This window comes from Rhinoderma darwinii, unplaced genomic scaffold (genome assembly GCF_050947455.1).
Source record: "Rhinoderma darwinii isolate aRhiDar2 unplaced genomic scaffold, aRhiDar2.hap1 Scaffold_643, whole genome shotgun sequence".
NCBI classification, from domain to species: Eukaryota; Metazoa; Chordata; class Amphibia; order Anura; family Rhinodermatidae; genus Rhinoderma; species Rhinoderma darwinii.
Window position 1 is genome coordinate 31592 of NW_027464199.1, and position 15907 is coordinate 47498.

General features: G+C 50.8%; 4 non-coding genes and 3 pseudogenes across 4 annotated transcripts; all 7 read right to left on the bottom strand.

Moving 5' to 3' along the window:
- Nucleotides 1–510: 510 nt before the first annotated feature.
- On the bottom strand, nucleotides 511–688 carry LOC142726892 (U2 spliceosomal RNA; annotated as a pseudogene).
- A 5549-nt stretch (nucleotides 689–6237) lies between these two features.
- LOC142726907 (U2 spliceosomal RNA) lies at nucleotides 6238–6339 on the bottom strand (annotated as a pseudogene).
- A 1274-nt stretch (nucleotides 6340–7613) lies between these two features.
- LOC142726929 (U2 spliceosomal RNA) lies at nucleotides 7614–7804 on the bottom strand. Its single transcript, XR_012877138.1, has one exon. It is a non-coding gene; the product is annotated as a U2 spliceosomal RNA (small nuclear RNA).
- A 1274-nt stretch (nucleotides 7805–9078) lies between these two features.
- On the bottom strand, nucleotides 9079–9269 carry LOC142726930 (U2 spliceosomal RNA). Its single transcript, XR_012877139.1, has one exon. It is a non-coding gene; the product is annotated as a U2 spliceosomal RNA (small nuclear RNA).
- A 1274-nt stretch (nucleotides 9270–10543) lies between these two features.
- On the bottom strand, nucleotides 10544–10734 carry LOC142726931 (U2 spliceosomal RNA). Its single transcript, XR_012877140.1, has one exon. It is a non-coding gene; the product is annotated as a U2 spliceosomal RNA (small nuclear RNA).
- A 1274-nt stretch (nucleotides 10735–12008) lies between these two features.
- LOC142726933 (U2 spliceosomal RNA) lies at nucleotides 12009–12199 on the bottom strand. The gene has a single exon (XR_012877141.1). It is a non-coding gene; the product is annotated as a U2 spliceosomal RNA (small nuclear RNA).
- Nucleotides 12200–13473: 1274 nt separating this feature from the next.
- On the bottom strand, nucleotides 13474–13648 carry LOC142726887 (U2 spliceosomal RNA; annotated as a pseudogene).
- Nucleotides 13649–15907: the final 2259 nt, after the last annotated feature.

Here is a 15907-nt window from a genome sequence, read left to right on the forward strand (position 1 = left end):
TAGGCAAGCAAGGCTTTGTTGCAACTGCAATTCTTACTTCTTCTTGAAATGTAGGGACGACAGTACATTCCATCACATCCATCTAGTGTACACAGGTAGGTCCATTGTGGCGGGTAGGCGGCTGGCTGCTTTAATGGCTGTTTGCTGTTCCCCTACTCCACTATTTGACTGTGGTGCTGCATCAATCAGTGGCTGGCTCAGGTGCAGCTCTTTAACTTACCTAGGAGGGAGGGCGGAGAGAAGACAAGGAAGGTGAATGAGCTGTTCCAATGTGAAATGCCGGAAACACAGAAACACAGAAGACACACACACACACACACAACAAGAGGTGGCAATGTATTAATTAATTGCATTTAATAAATGAGCTCATTATCACACATGACTGTACAAATGCATTGTCCAACAGGTGTTGAAATAATGGGATTAAAAGGGGAGATCCCTTCAGAAAGACAGAAACAATGGCAAAGAGAAAAAACACTTTTGGAATCTGCTTTTAGTCAACACATAAGGAAAGGGTGCACCGGTCCTGGAAATACTGCAATACCAGGTCAATGCGTGGAGTGGACAGAGCAAGCTCTATTTCCATCTCCCTGTTCTAAAAATCCATTTAATATATGGTCCCCAGATAGGGGACGTATCAGATATTAAACTGATAAGAACAGATTTTTTTTTGATTGAAAAATGCTTTATTGACAATCAATCGTCATCATACAAACATTACTGCGACGCAGCGCAAGCCATGAAGCAGCAAATAATAAATAATAACAGTCGTCAAACATAACATGACAGTATAATACACAGTACAGGCTAGCCTATGCTATACATTACACCACATGCTACACTAACATTCTTGCATTCACTAAAGCCAAACAACAAAGCATTACAGACAAGTGATGGGATAGGGGAGTGGGTAGGAGGGGGTAGGGAAGGGGGAAATCACAGGCCCGAAGCTTTATTGAAAGACAACACACAAGAAGGGAGAGTGGGGGGAAGGGGAGTATCAGTCCTCTTCCTCATCGACGTCCGGGCTGTCCCAGGTGGAATAGTCTCTGAGCAGGCTGTGGATCAGCCTGCGGCAGTCCTGGACGGACACACTCTCTCTCCGCAAAATCAGACGGTTTCTGGCAAACCATATAGCGTCCTTAAAGCAGTTCATAAGGCGCCAGGCTTCCTGGATTGCTCCATCCGTGGTATTCCCAGGAAATAGTCCATAAAGTACCGAGCGGTACGACAGTCTGTTCCTGGGTACTGAGTCCTTGAGTTCATGTTCCAAGGCTTTCAACAGACCCTGTGCAAAGGGGCACTGCCAGAAAATGTGCAAAGATGTTTCCTCCGTGAAGGGGCACCTGGGGCAGTACCGGGTCTTGCACAGGTTGCGGGCATGCATGAATGACCTAAGAGGCAGTCCTCCCTGGATGGCCATCCATGAAATGTCCTTGTGCCCGTTGGTCAACCTGCCAGATGACACGTTAGTCCAAACAGTCTCCAACGTGTCGGCATGAAGCCCTGGAACAAACTCCCGTGAGTCCTTTGCTCTGATGTGCTTGTGGATCGTCTTAGGTTTCCACAAGTCGGGCTTAAGACCCTCCAGTTGATGCTCCCTCACAAACCGGACAACATCTCCGTAGAACCAGGGAGCGTGCCAGTTGTAAGGGAAGGAGCTGTCCCACTTGTCCCAGCCAAAACCTCGCCAGAGGGGAAGGAGGAAGTAGCGGGACATGGCCTTGCCCGCAGAGCCGTTTGCTGTCCTCAGAGTCCTACGAACACAGTCACATGCAAAAGCGATCCGCAGCAGAGTGGGAATGTCGGGTATACCCTTCCCACCTTTGCGGGGCTCCTTGTACATAACAGTCCGCTTTACTCTGTCCATTTTCGAGCCCCAGATGAAGCGAAACACAGTCCTGGTAATGGCCCTCGAGACCGTTGCAAGAGGGGGCCATGCCTGTGCAGTGTATTGTAGCACAGGCAAGACTTCGTTACGCAGGACCATTGCTTTGCCCTCAATAGTGAGTTGTCTGAGGCTCCACAGTCCGATCCTTTGGTTGACTTTGGCCAAGCGTTCTTCCCACGACTTTAGGGCTGCACCTTCCTTACCGAACCAGACTCCCAGAATTTTGATGAAGTCCGGCTTGATAGTAAAAGGGAAGGAGGCAGGAGAAGGCAGGTACCACTTTCCGAAGAGCATGGCTTCCGACTTCCCGCAGTTGACTTTTGCCCCTGAAGCGCGTCCGAACTCCTCGCAGGTCTGGACGAGTGCAGTCACCGAACTCTGGTCAGCGCAGAAGACGGTCACGTCGTCCATGTACAGCGAGCATTTGACCTCGAAGTGTCCTGGACCTGGTGCGGTGATCCCTCTGATCTCTCCATTCTGCCGGATAGCCTCTGCGAAGAGCTCTATAACACAAACAAAAAGGAGAGGTGAAAGAGGACAGCCTTGTCTAACCCCAGATGATACAGGAAAGGGGTCAGTCTTCCAGCCGTTCACCAGCACCGAGCTGTAAATGTCGCAATACATCAGGTTAACATACAAACAGAACAACCTGCCAAGCCGCAGCCTACGCAGAGCCTTACCCATGAATTCGTGAGAGACCCGGTCAAAAGCCTTCTCCTGATCCAGACTGACCAGGGCCGCGTGTGTACGGCGGCTTTGCATGTAATGCACCGTGTCCCTCACCAGGGCAAGACTGTCGGCCACCCTACGGCCAGGAATGCCGCAGGTTTGGTCCGATCCGATGATCTGTCCGATGACAACCTTCAGTCTGTTGGTCAATACTTTGGCGAGGATCTTGTAGTCCACGTTCAGGAGAGAGATGGGACGCCAGTTTTTCAGGTCACATCTCTCCCCCTTCCGCTTATACAAGATCGTGATCATGCCTTCTCTCAAGGACGGTGGCATTCTACCCTCCACCACCATCTCCTCATAGAGCTCCAGCAGGTCCGGACAGATCAAGTCCCCCAGCGCTACATAGAGCTCTGCTGGGAGACCATCACTGCCCGGGGTCCTGCCGGGTCTGAAGGATTTAGCGGCAGAGAGCAGTTCCTCCACCGTCAGGGGTACGTCCATAGCCTCCGTACCTGCAGGATCAAGATGATTAGTGATACCTGACAGGAATTTATCGGCGGCTTCGGGGTCAGTGGTTTTCCGGGAGTAGAGGCTTCGGTAGTAGTCTGTGACGACTCCCATCACCTCCTTCTTCCCAGAATGCATGTTTCCGGTCTCATCTCGGAGTTCCTTCAGGGGCGTGTGGCCGGCATGGAGTTTCCTGAAAAAGAACGAGTTACATTTCTCACCCTTCTCCAGGTTCTCCACCTTGGAACGAAAGACAATTCGCTTGGATTCCTCCTCAAAGTGCCCTTTCAGGCCCTTTTTGGCTTCCTCCAGCTCCTTCCTGACGTCCCAGCCGCATTGAAGGAGGTCTTGCAGGGATCGCAGCTGACGCTGCATCTCTCTGAAGTCTCTCTTCCTCTCACACGCCTGTTGGCGACTTTTTGCCTGAAAGAAACAACGAAATTCAACTTTAACATATTCCCACCAGTCACAGGTTTTGTCAAAGAAAACTTTATCATTCCTCCAAACAATATAGGCGTCTCTAAGTTCCGCCAGTACCTCCTCTCTTTCCAGCAGGGCACAATTCAGCTTCCAGGAGCCAGGGCCGGGAGGAAAACCGTGGCCGATGGCACCCTGGAAGAGAATGGCCCTGTGGTCAGAGAAGAAGCAGGGGACCATGGAGTGCCCATGCTGCTTGACTGCCCGGGAGGTGAACACAAAGTCAATCCGAGAACGAAGTGAGCCATCGGGTCGGCTCCATGAATAGTTCACAGAGCCGATCCCCATGGAGCCCACAACGTCCTGCAAGGATGCTTCGGTTACCATCTCGATAAGCAGTTTGGAACTGACATCCAGCTTGATTGAAGTGCCGGAACTTCGTCCATCCTCTTCGATGGGGCAGTTGAAGTCCCCGGCCATCACCACTGCCCTAGTGGTGGCGAGCTGGGTCCGCAGGGTCTGGAATAGTTCCAGGCGCTCAGCCTTCATAGGGGGGGCGTACACGTTGATGAGCCTAATCGGCTCTCCCGCCCAGGAACCGTCTACGACCAACAAGCGGCCGCAGGCGAGCTCCTGGACAGAGTCAACAGTAAATACGCCTCCCCTAATCAGGATGGCAACCCCTGCAGACTTACAGTCGCCCCCACCAGACCAGTAGGACGGGCCATGGGTCCACTGCCTGGCCAGATGATGGTATGACCTGGAAGAGGGGAGAGTACATTCCTGCAGCATAAATACATCACTCGACTGCTTGGAAAGAAAAGTTAGCACCATCTGACATCTAGTCCTATCTCTAACACTCCTCACATTGAGGCTAAAGATGTTAAGTTTAGCAGCCATGGGGGAGAATAAAGAAGGCTAGTGCAAACGATACACCTTAGTTACCAGTCCGGTCGGGCGGATCCTCCTCGCCTGGCGGGTCCGAAAGATCCAGCAGGCCCTCTGACAGAAATTGTTCCAGGATTGTAGCCACCTGGATGTCTGTTGTGAAGTCGATGACCTCAGGTTCAGACACGAGTTCCTCCACCATCTGCTCCATTTCCTCCTGCTGCGCAAGGGAGTCTTCGCAGATTTCCACGACTTGTCGCTTTGAGGACTCAGCCGCTGGGCTGTCCCTCACCTTTCTCTTCCTCTGGATGGCACCTGAGGAGACAAGAGGGGGAAAATCCTCCAGGGAGAGGACTCCAGCAGCTGGAGGGGAAGATGTTAGTGCTGCTGGAGCTGGGGAGAAGGGAGGCTGGGTTGGGAGAGGTGCAGGTGACAGGACCACTGAGATGGGTGGGTAGGAGAAGGTGAGAGCCTCAGTGGGGGTGACAGGGGTTGGGGACGGGGGGGTGGGGAGGGCCGGGCGAGGGAGGGTGGGAAGGGTAGGGCGAGGGAGGGCCGGGAGGCGGGGGGGAGGGACTGTCGTCTTCTTACCATCCTTCTTATTCCCGGTCTTCTGCGCCGCTGGAGCTCTGGTTGGGGCGGGGTTCCCTCTGGCCGGAGCTTTCGCCGCTACAGTTGCCCAGGATCGATCCCTCTTCGGGCAGTCCTTGTAAGAGTGGGCTGCTTGTCCGCAGAGGTTGCACATTGTCCGTTTCGGGCAGTCTTTGGTCTCGTGTCCTGTTACCCGGCAGTTCTTGCAGGCGTCCTCCTTGCAGTCCTTCACCGAATGACCCTTCTTGCTGCATCTCCTGCAGATCTGCGGCATGTCCGGGTAGTAGATGAGGCCGTAGGAGTTGCCCAGCGAGAATGACTGGGGCAGGTGCTGGAGGCCGTCTTCCGCGCTCGAATCCTTGTTCAGTCGGACGATTACCGACCACTTGCCAGTCCAGAAGCCGAGTCCGTTCAGGATGTGGGTGGGTTCCCTCACCACTGTGCAGAACCGCTTCAGGAGCGTGGTGATGTCTTTGCCGGGGGTGTGTGGGTTCCGCATTGAGACCGTCACCCGCCTTTCCTCTCTTTGGACAGGGCAGTTGCCCACAAAGCGAGAGAAAGGGGATTCAGGCCTCGCCGCTTTCACCATCTCCCAGTACCTTCTGCAGATGTTGATCGAAGCAAAGGTCACGAAGAACATCCCGGTCATGAAGGCCTGGATGCTGATGGTCTCCGGCTTAGCGAAGCCCTGGTCCAGGAGCATCTTCTGGCAGAACACTTCTTCCGTCATGTCCGGCACTCTCCCGTCCACCTCCTTCAGCTTCAGGGCCACCGTCTGCTTCATCCAGGGCTCCAGGGTTGGAGCAGCCTGGTTCGGCTTCCTGGTGGCCTGTTGGCTTGAGGAGGCTTCAGGAGGAGATGTCCTGGCCTGGGTCGGCTCACCTGGTCCATCAGCCTTCTTCTTCTGGGTGGCAGGGTTGCTGGTTGAGGCCATGGCTTCTTCCAGCTGTTCCTGTCGCTTGGGGAGGATCTTCGATAGCTCTTTCCCGAAGGGGGCGGAGCTATGCAAATCTTCTCCTTGCTGGCCGAGGTTCTTCCACGAAATTTCTTCCGCAGCGGTTCCTCGTCGAGCTTCTTCTTCTGCGGCCGAGCTTCTTCGAAGATCCCCTTCAGCAGCGGCTCTTCTCCGAAGTTCTCCTTCTTCTTCCCGGCAGCGATCTCCCGGAGCTTCTTCCCCGATGGCGGCTTCTCCCTTCTGGATCGTCGTCTTCGCTGGTTCTTCTCCGCAGTTCGTCGCCGGCTTCGTCTGGAACGCTCTTGGATCGCTAAGCTAGTGTTTATAGCCCCCAGTGGTTCTCCGAGCTATCTATCCTTACAAGGACTGATAAGAACAGATACTACACTTGATCTTAGCCAAAAGGCCGAGAAGCGATAACCCGAATGGGCCGGCCGTTGACCGAGCCTGCCTAATACTGCTGTTCACCCCTTGCAGCGATTGATTCAGCCTACTCCTAGGCAATTCCATGGGGCCCTGCAGGCTCACACACATTTACAGCTACTAAGCGGGAGGGAGGTGAATAAAGGCCGGAGAGGAAGCTACACAGGATTTGCTTCTTTTGCTTGCACCACAATGCAGTGCTGAAAGAGGAGGAATCTACATAAAAACGCCTTCTTGGCAACGCCCAAATGCCCTCCTGCCGTGCAAATACTGGCGGCGGCAGCAGTAGCAGTAAGTGCATGCCCACTGCCACCCCTTCTCCTTTCACACCTTGTATCAGCTTTAATCCAGTCAGGTGCTGCCTGCTGAGCAGCACTGACCAACACTGCCTGGGCCCAGGCTTTTATCTCTGAGGCCCCATTATGATGTCAGAAAGCTGGCTCTGGAATCCTGAGGGCTCCACTATGACACGTGCAAAGTTCCGTCTGAACTTTATATAAGACGGTGAGGCTCAGTCAGTCACTCAGTGTTGCCTGAGAGGGCAACACTGCAACAGCCGGCCGCCAGGCTGTCTTTTTTTTGCACAGCTAGTTGCCTCCAGGAGGCCACAAGAGGGAGACAAGGGACTGCAAAATGGAAAATAGGCATCCACCAACTTTACAGACAACTTGTTCTCCTTGCTCCTACAACCTCCATCCTTGCACAGTTTGTTATTCTTCCAGGTAACAAAGTAACAAATCCAAATTGCTGCTCTCTTTGTAGGCAAGCAAGGCTTTGTTGCAACTGCAATTCTTACTTCTTCTTGAAATGTAGGGACGACAGTACATTCCATCACATCCATCTAGTGTACACAGGTAGGTCCATTGTGGCGGGTAGGCGGCTGGCTGCTTTAATGGCTGTTTGCTGTTCCCCTACTCCACTATTTGACTGTGGTGCTGCATCAATCAGTGGCTGGCTCAGGTGCAGCTCTTTAACTTACCTAGGAGGGAGGGCGGAGAGAAGACAAGGAAGGTGAATGAGCTGTTCCAATGTGAAATGCCGGAAACACAGAAACACAGAAGACACACACACACACACACAACAAGAGGTGGCAATGTATTAATTAATTGCATTTAATAAATGAGCTCATTATCACACATGACTGTACAAATGCATTGTCCAACAGGTGTTGAAATAATGGGATTAAAAGGGGAGATCCCTTCAGAAAGACAGAAACAATGGCAAAGAGAAAAAACACTTTTGGAATCTGCTTTTAGTCAACACATAAGGAAAGGGTGCACCGGTCCTGGAAATACTGCAATACCAGGTCAATGCGTGGAGTGGACAGAGCAAGCTCTATTTCCATCTCCCTGTTCTAAAAATCCATTTAATATATGGTCCCCAGATAGGGGACGTATCAGATATTAAACTGATAAGAACAGATACTACACTTGATCTTAGCCAAAAGGCCGAGAAGCGATAACCCGAATGGGCCGGCCGTTGACCGAGCCTGCCTAATACTGCTGTTCACCCCTTGCAGCGATTGATTCAGCCTACTCCTAGGCAATTCCATGGGGCCCTGCAGGCTCACACACATTTACAGCTACTAAGCGGGAGGGAGGTGAATAAAGGCCGGAGAGGAAGCTACACAGGATTTGCTTCTTTTGCTTGCACCACAATGCAGTGCTGAAAGAGGAGGAATCTACATAAAAACGCCTTCTTGGCAACGCCCAAATGCCCTCCTGCCGTGCAAATACTGGCGGCGGCAGCAGTAGCAGTAAGTGCATGCCCACTGCCACCCCTTCTCCTTTCACACCTTGTATCAGCTTTAATCCAGTCAGGTGCTGCCTGCTGAGCAGCACTGACCAACACTGCCTGGGCCCAGGCTTTTATCTCTGAGGCCCCATTATGATGTCAGAAAGCTGGCTCTGGAATCCTGAGGGCTCCACTATGACACGTGCAAAGTTCCGTCTGAACTTTATATAAGACGGTGAGGCTCAGTCAGTCACTCAGTGTTGCCTGAGAGGGCAACACTGCAACAGCCGGCCGCCAGGCTGTCTTTTTTTTGCACAGCTAGTTGCCTCCAGGAGGCCACAAGAGGGAGACAAGGGACTGCAAAATGGAAAATAGGCATCCACCAACTTTACAGACAACTTGTTCTCCTTGCTCCTACAACCTCCATCCTTGCACAGTTTGTTATTCTTCCAGGTAACAAAGTAACAAATCCAAATTGCTGCTCTCTTTGTAGGCAAGCAAGGCTTTGTTGCAACTGCAATTCTTACTTCTTCTTGAAATGTAGGGACGACAGTACATTCCATCACATCCATCTAGTGTACACAGGTAGGTCCATTGTGGCGGGTAGGCGGCTGGCTGCTTTAATGGCTGTTTGCTGTTCCCCTACTCCACTATTTGACTGTGGTGCTGCATCAATCAGTGGCTGGCTCAGGTGCAGCTCTTTAACTTACCTAGGAGGGAGGGCGGAGAGAAGACAAGGAAGGTGAATGAGCTGTTCCAATGTGAAATGCCGGAAACACAGAAACACAGAAGACACACACACACACACACAACAAGAGGTGGCAATGTATTAATTAATTGCATTTAATAAATGAGCTCATTATCACACATGACTGTACAAATGCATTGTCCAACAGGTGTTGAAATAATGGGATTAAAAGGGGAGATCCCTTCAGAAAGACAGAAACAATGGCAAAGAGAAAAAACACTTTTGGAATCTGCTTTTAGTCAACACATAAGGAAAGGGTGCACCGGTCCTGGAAATACTGCAATACCAGGTCAATGCGTGGAGTGGACAGAGCAAGCTCTATTTCCATCTCCCTGTTCTAAAAATCCATTTAATATATGGTCCCCAGATAGGGGACGTATCAGATATTAAACTGATAAGAACAGATACTACACTTGATCTTAGCCAAAAGGCCGAGAAGCGATAACCCGAATGGGCCGGCCGTTGACCGAGCCTGCCTAATACTGCTGTTCACCCCTTGCAGCGATTGATTCAGCCTACTCCTAGGCAATTCCATGGGGCCCTGCAGGCTCACACACATTTACAGCTACTAAGCGGGAGGGAGGTGAATAAAGGCCGGAGAGGAAGCTACACAGGATTTGCTTCTTTTGCTTGCACCACAATGCAGTGCTGAAAGAGGAGGAATCTACATAAAAACGCCTTCTTGGCAACGCCCAAATGCCCTCCTGCCGTGCAAATACTGGCGGCGGCAGCAGTAGCAGTAAGTGCATGCCCACTGCCACCCCTTCTCCTTTCACACCTTGTATCAGCTTTAATCCAGTCAGGTGCTGCCTGCTGAGCAGCACTGACCAACACTGCCTGGGCCCAGGCTTTTATCTCTGAGGCCCCATTATGATGTCAGAAAGCTGGCTCTGGAATCCTGAGGGCTCCACTATGACACGTGCAAAGTTCCGTCTGAACTTTATATAAGACGGTGAGGCTCAGTCAGTCACTCAGTGTTGCCTGAGAGGGCAACACTGCAACAGCCGGCCGCCAGGCTGTCTTTTTTTTGCACAGCTAGTTGCCTCCAGGAGGCCACAAGAGGGAGACAAGGGACTGCAAAATGGAAAATAGGCATCCACCAACTTTACAGACAACTTGTTCTCCTTGCTCCTACAACCTCCATCCTTGCACAGTTTGTTATTCTTCCAGGTAACAAAGTAACAAATCCAAATTGCTGCTCTCTTTGTAGGCAAGCAAGGCTTTGTTGCAACTGCAATTCTTACTTCTTCTTGAAATGTAGGGACGACAGTACATTCCATCACATCCATCTAGTGTACACAGGTAGGTCCATTGTGGCGGGTAGGCGGCTGGCTGCTTTAATGGCTGTTTGCTGTTCCCCTACTCCACTATTTGACTGTGGTGCTGCATCAATCAGTGGCTGGCTCAGGTGCAGCTCTTTAACTTACCTAGGAGGGAGGGCGGAGAGAAGACAAGGAAGGTGAATGAGCTGTTCCAATGTGAAATGCCGGAAACACAGAAACACAGAAGACACACACACACACACACAACAAGAGGTGGCAATGTATTAATTAATTGCATTTAATAAATGAGCTCATTATCACACATGACTGTACAAATGCATTGTCCAACAGGTGTTGAAATAATGGGATTAAAAGGGGAGATCCCTTCAGAAAGACAGAAACAATGGCAAAGAGAAAAAACACTTTTGGAATCTGCTTTTAGTCAACACATAAGGAAAGGGTGCACCGGTCCTGGAAATACTGCAATACCAGGTCAATGCGTGGAGTGGACAGAGCAAGCTCTATTTCCATCTCCCTGTTCTAAAAATCCATTTAATATATGGTCCCCAGATAGGGGACGTATCAGATATTAAACTGATAAGAACAGATACTACACTTGATCTTAGCCAAAAGGCCGAGAAGCGATAACCCGAATGGGCCGGCCGTTGACCGAGCCTGCCTAATACTGCTGTTCACCCCTTGCAGCGATTGATTCAGCCTACTCCTAGGCAATTCCATGGGGCCCTGCAGGCTCACACACATTTACAGCTACTAAGCGGGAGGGAGGTGAATAAAGGCCGGAGAGGAAGCTACACAGGATTTGCTTCTTTTGCTTGCACCACAATGCAGTGCTGAAAGAGGAGGAATCTACATAAAAACGCCTTCTTGGCAACGCCCAAATGCCCTCCTGCCGTGCAAATACTGGCGGCGGCAGCAGTAGCAGTAAGTGCATGCCCACTGCCACCCCTTCTCCTTTCACACCTTGTATCAGCTTTAATCCAGTCAGGTGCTGCCTGCTGAGCAGCACTGACCAACACTGCCTGGGCCCAGGCTTTTATCTCTGAGGCCCCATTATGATGTCAGAAAGCTGGCTCTGGAATCCTGAGGGCTCCACTATGACACGTGCAAAGTTCCGTCTGAACTTTATATAAGACGGTGAGGCTCAGTCAGTCACTCAGTGTTGCCTGAGAGGGCAACACTGCAACAGCCGGCCGCCAGGCTGTCTTTTTTTTGCACAGCTAGTTGCCTCCAGGAGGCCACAAGAGGGAGACAAGGGACTGCAAAATGGAAAATAGGCATCCACCAACTTTACAGACAACTTGTTCTCCTTGCTCCTACAACCTCCATCCTTGCACAGTTTGTTATTCTTCCAGGTAACAAAGTAACAAATCCAAATTGCTGCTCTCTTTGTAGGCAAGCAAGGCTTTGTTGCAACTGCAATTCTTACTTCTTCTTGAAATGTAGGGACGACAGTACATTCCATCACATCCATCTAGTGTACACAGGTAGGTCCATTGTGGCGGGTAGGCGGCTGGCTGCTTTAATGGCTGTTTGCTGTTCCCCTACTCCACTATTTGACTGTGGTGCTGCATCAATCAGTGGCTGGCTCAGGTGCAGCTCTTTAACTTACCTAGGAGGGAGGGCGGAGAGAAGACAAGGAAGGTGAATGAGCTGTTCCAATGTGAAATGCCGGAAACACAGAAACACAGAAGACACACACACACACACACAACAAGAGGTGGCAATGTATTAATTAATTGCATTTAATAAATGAGCTCATTATCACACATGACTGTACAAATGCATTGTCCAACAGGTGTTGAAATAATGGGATTAAAAGGGGAGATCCCTTCAGAAAGACAGAAACAATGGCAAAGAGAAAAAACACTTTTGGAATCTGCTTTTAGTCAACACATAAGGAAAGGGTGCACCGGTCCTGGAAATACTGCAATACCAGGTCAATGCGTGGAGTGGACAGAGCAAGCTCTATTTCCATCTCCCTGTTCTAAAAATCCATTTAATATATGGTCCCCAGATAGGGGACGTATCAGATATTAAACTGATAAGAACAGATACTACACTTGATCTTAGCCAAAAGGCCGAGAAGCGATAACCCGAATGGGCCGGCCGTTGACCGAGCCTGCCTAATACTGCTGTTCACCCCTTGCAGCGATTGATTCAGCCTACTCCTAGGCAATTCCATGGGGCCCTGCAGGCTCACACACATTTACAGCTACTAAGCGGGAGGGAGGTGAATAAAGGCCGGAGAGGAAGCTACACAGGATTTGCTTCTTTTGCTTGCACCACAATGCAGTGCTGAAAGAGGAGGAATCTACATAAAAACGCCTTCTTGGCAACGCCCAAATGCCCTCCTGCCGTGCAAATACTGGCGGCGGCAGCAGTAGCAGTAAGTGCATGCCCACTGCCACCCCTTCTCCTTTCACACCTTGTATCAGCTTTAATCCAGTCAGGTGCTGCCTGCTGAGCAGCACTGACCAACACTGCCTGGGCCCAGGCTTTTATCTCTGAGGCCCCATTATGATGTCAGAAAGCTGGCTCTGGAATCCTGAGGGCTCCACTATGACACGTGCAAAGTTCCGTCTGAACTTTATATAAGACGGTGAGGCTCAGTCAGTCACTCAGTGTTGCCTGAGAGGGCAACACTGCAACAGCCGGCCGCCAGGCTGTCTTTTTTTTGCACAGCTAGTTGCCTCCAGGAGGCCACAAGAGGGAGACAAGGGACTGCAAAATGGAAAATAGGCATCCACCAACTTTACAGACAACTTGTTCTCCTTGCTCCTACAACCTCCATCCTTGCACAGTTTGTTATTCTTCCAGGTAACAAAGTAACAAATCCAAATTGCTGCTCTCTTTGTAGGCAAGCAAGGCTTTGTTGCAACTGCAATTCTTACTTCTTCTTGAAATGTAGGGACGACAGTACATTCCATCACATCCATCTAGTGTACACAGGTAGGTCCATTGTGGCGGGTAGGCGGCTGGCTGCTTTAATGGCTGTTTGCTGTTCCCCTACTCCACTATTTGACTGTGGTGCTGCATCAATCAGTGGCTGGCTCAGGTGCAGCTCTTTAACTTACCTAGGAGGGAGGGCGGAGAGAAGACAAGGAAGGTGAATGAGCTGTTCCAATGTGAAATGCCGGAAACACAGAAACACAGAAGACACACACACACACACACAACAAGAGGTGGCAATGTATTAATTAATTGCATTTAATAAATGAGCTCATTATCACACATGACTGTACAAATGCATTGTCCAACAGGTGTTGAAATAATGGGATTAAAAGGGGAGATCCCTTCAGAAAGACAGAAACAATGGCAAAGAGAAAAAACACTTTTGGAATCTGCTTTTAGTCAACACATAAGGAAAGGGTGCACCGGTCCTGGAAATACTGCAATACCAGGTCAATGCGTGGAGTGGACAGAGCAAGCTCTATTTCCATCTCCCTGTTCTAAAAATCCATTTAATATATGGTCCCCAGATAGGGGACGTATCAGATATTAAACTGATAAGAACAGATTTTTTGATTGAAAAATGCTTTATTGACAATCAATCGTCATCATACAAACATTACTGCGACGCAGCGCAAGCCATGAAGCAGCAAATAATAAATAATAACAGTCGTCAAACATAACATGACAGTATAATACACAGTACAGGCTAGCCTATGCTATACATTACACCACATGCTACACTAACATTCTTGCATTCACTAAAGCCAAACAACAAAGCATTACAGACAAGTGATGGGATAGGGGAGTGGGTAGGAGGGGATAGGGAAGGGGGAAATCACAGGCCCGAAGCTTTATTGAAAGACAACACACAAGAAGGGAGAGTGGGGGGAAGGGGAGTATCAGTCCTCTTCCTCATCGACGTCCGGGCTGTCCCAGGTGGAATAGTCTCTGAGCAGGCTGTGGATCAGCCTGCGGCAGTCCTGGACGGACACACTCTCTCTCCGCAAAATCAGACGGTTCCTGGCAAACCATATAGCGTCCTTAAAGCAGTTCATAAGGCGCCAGGCTTCCTGGATTGCTCCATCCGTGGTATTCCCAGGGAATAGTCCATAAAGTACCGAGCGGTACGACAGTCTGTTCCTGGGTACTGAGTCCTTGAGTTCATGTTCCAAGGCTTTCAACAGACCCTGTGCAAAGGGGCACTGCCAGAAAATGTGCAAAGATGTTTCCTCCGTGAAGGGGCACCTGGGGCAGTACCGGGTCTTGCACAGGTTGCGGGCATGCATGAATGACCTAAGAGGCAGTCCTCCCTGGATGGCCATCCATGAAATGTCCTTGTGCCCGTTGGTCAACCTGCCAGATGACACGTTAGTCCAAACAGTCTCCAACGTGTCGGCATGAAGCCCTGGAACAGACTCCAGTGAGTCCTTTGCTCTGATGTGCTTGTGGATCGTCTTAGGTTTCCACAAGTCGGGCTTAAGACCCTCCAGTTGATGCTCCCTCACGAACCGGACGACATCTCCGTAGAACCAGGGAGCGTGCCAGTTGTAAGGGAAGGAGCTGTCCCACTTGTCCCAGCCAAAACCTCGCCAGAGGGGAAGGAGGAAGTAGCGGGACATGGCCTTGCCCGCAGAGCCGTTTGCTGTCCTCAGAGTCCTACGAACACAGTCACATACAAAAGCGATCCGCAGCAGAGTGGGAATGTCGGGTATACCCTTCCCACCTTTGCGGGGCTCCTTGTACATAACAGTCCGCTTTACTCTGTCCATTTTCGAGCCCCAGATGAAGCGAAACACAGTCCTGGTAATGGCCCTCGAGACGGTGGCAAGAGGGGGCCATGCCTGTGCAGTGTATTGTAGCACAGGCAAGACTTCGTTACGCAGGACCATTGCTTTGCCCTCAATAGTGAGTTGTCTGAGGCTCCACAGTCCGATCCTTTGGTTGACTTTGGCCAAGCGTTCTTCCCACGACTTTAGGGCTGCACCTTCCTTACCGAACCAGACTCCCAGAATTTTGATGAAGTCCGGCTTGATAGTAAACGGGAAGGAGGCAGGAGAAGGCAGGTACCACTTTCCGAAGAGCATGGCTTCCGACTTCCCGCAGTTGACTTTTGCCCCTGAAGCGCGTCCGAACTCCTCACAGGTCTGGACGAGTGCAGTCACCGAACTCTGGTCAGCGCAGAAGACGGTCACGTCGTCCATGTACAGCGAGCATTTGACCTCGAAGTGTCCTGGACCTGGTGCGGTGATCCCTCTGATCTCTCCATTCTGCCGGATAGCCTCTGCGAAGAGCTCTATAACACAAACAAAAAGGAGAGGTGAAAGAGGACAGCCTTGTCTAACCCCCGACGATACAGGAAAGGGGTCAGTCTTCCAGCCGTTCACCAGCACCGAGCTGTAAATGTCGCAATACATCAGGTTAACATACAAACAGAACAACCTGCCAAGCCGCAGCCTACGCAGAGCCTTACCCATGAATTCGTGAGAGACCCGGTCAAAAGCCTTCTCCTGATCCAGACTGACCAGGGCCGCGTGTGTACGGCGGCTTTGCATGTAATGCACCGTGTCCCTCACCAGGGCAAGACTGTCGGCCACCCTACGGCCAGGAATGCCGCAGGTTTGGTCCGATCCGATGATCTGTCCGATGACAACCTTCAGTCTGTTGGCCAATACTTTGGCGAGGATCTTGTAGTCCACGTTCAGGAGAGAGATGGGACGCCAGTTTTTCAGGTCACATCTCTCCCCCTTCCGCTTATACAAGATCGTGATCATGCCTTCTCTCAAGGACGGTGGCATTCTACCCTCCACCACCATCTCCTCATAGAGCTCCAGCAGGTCCGGACTGAT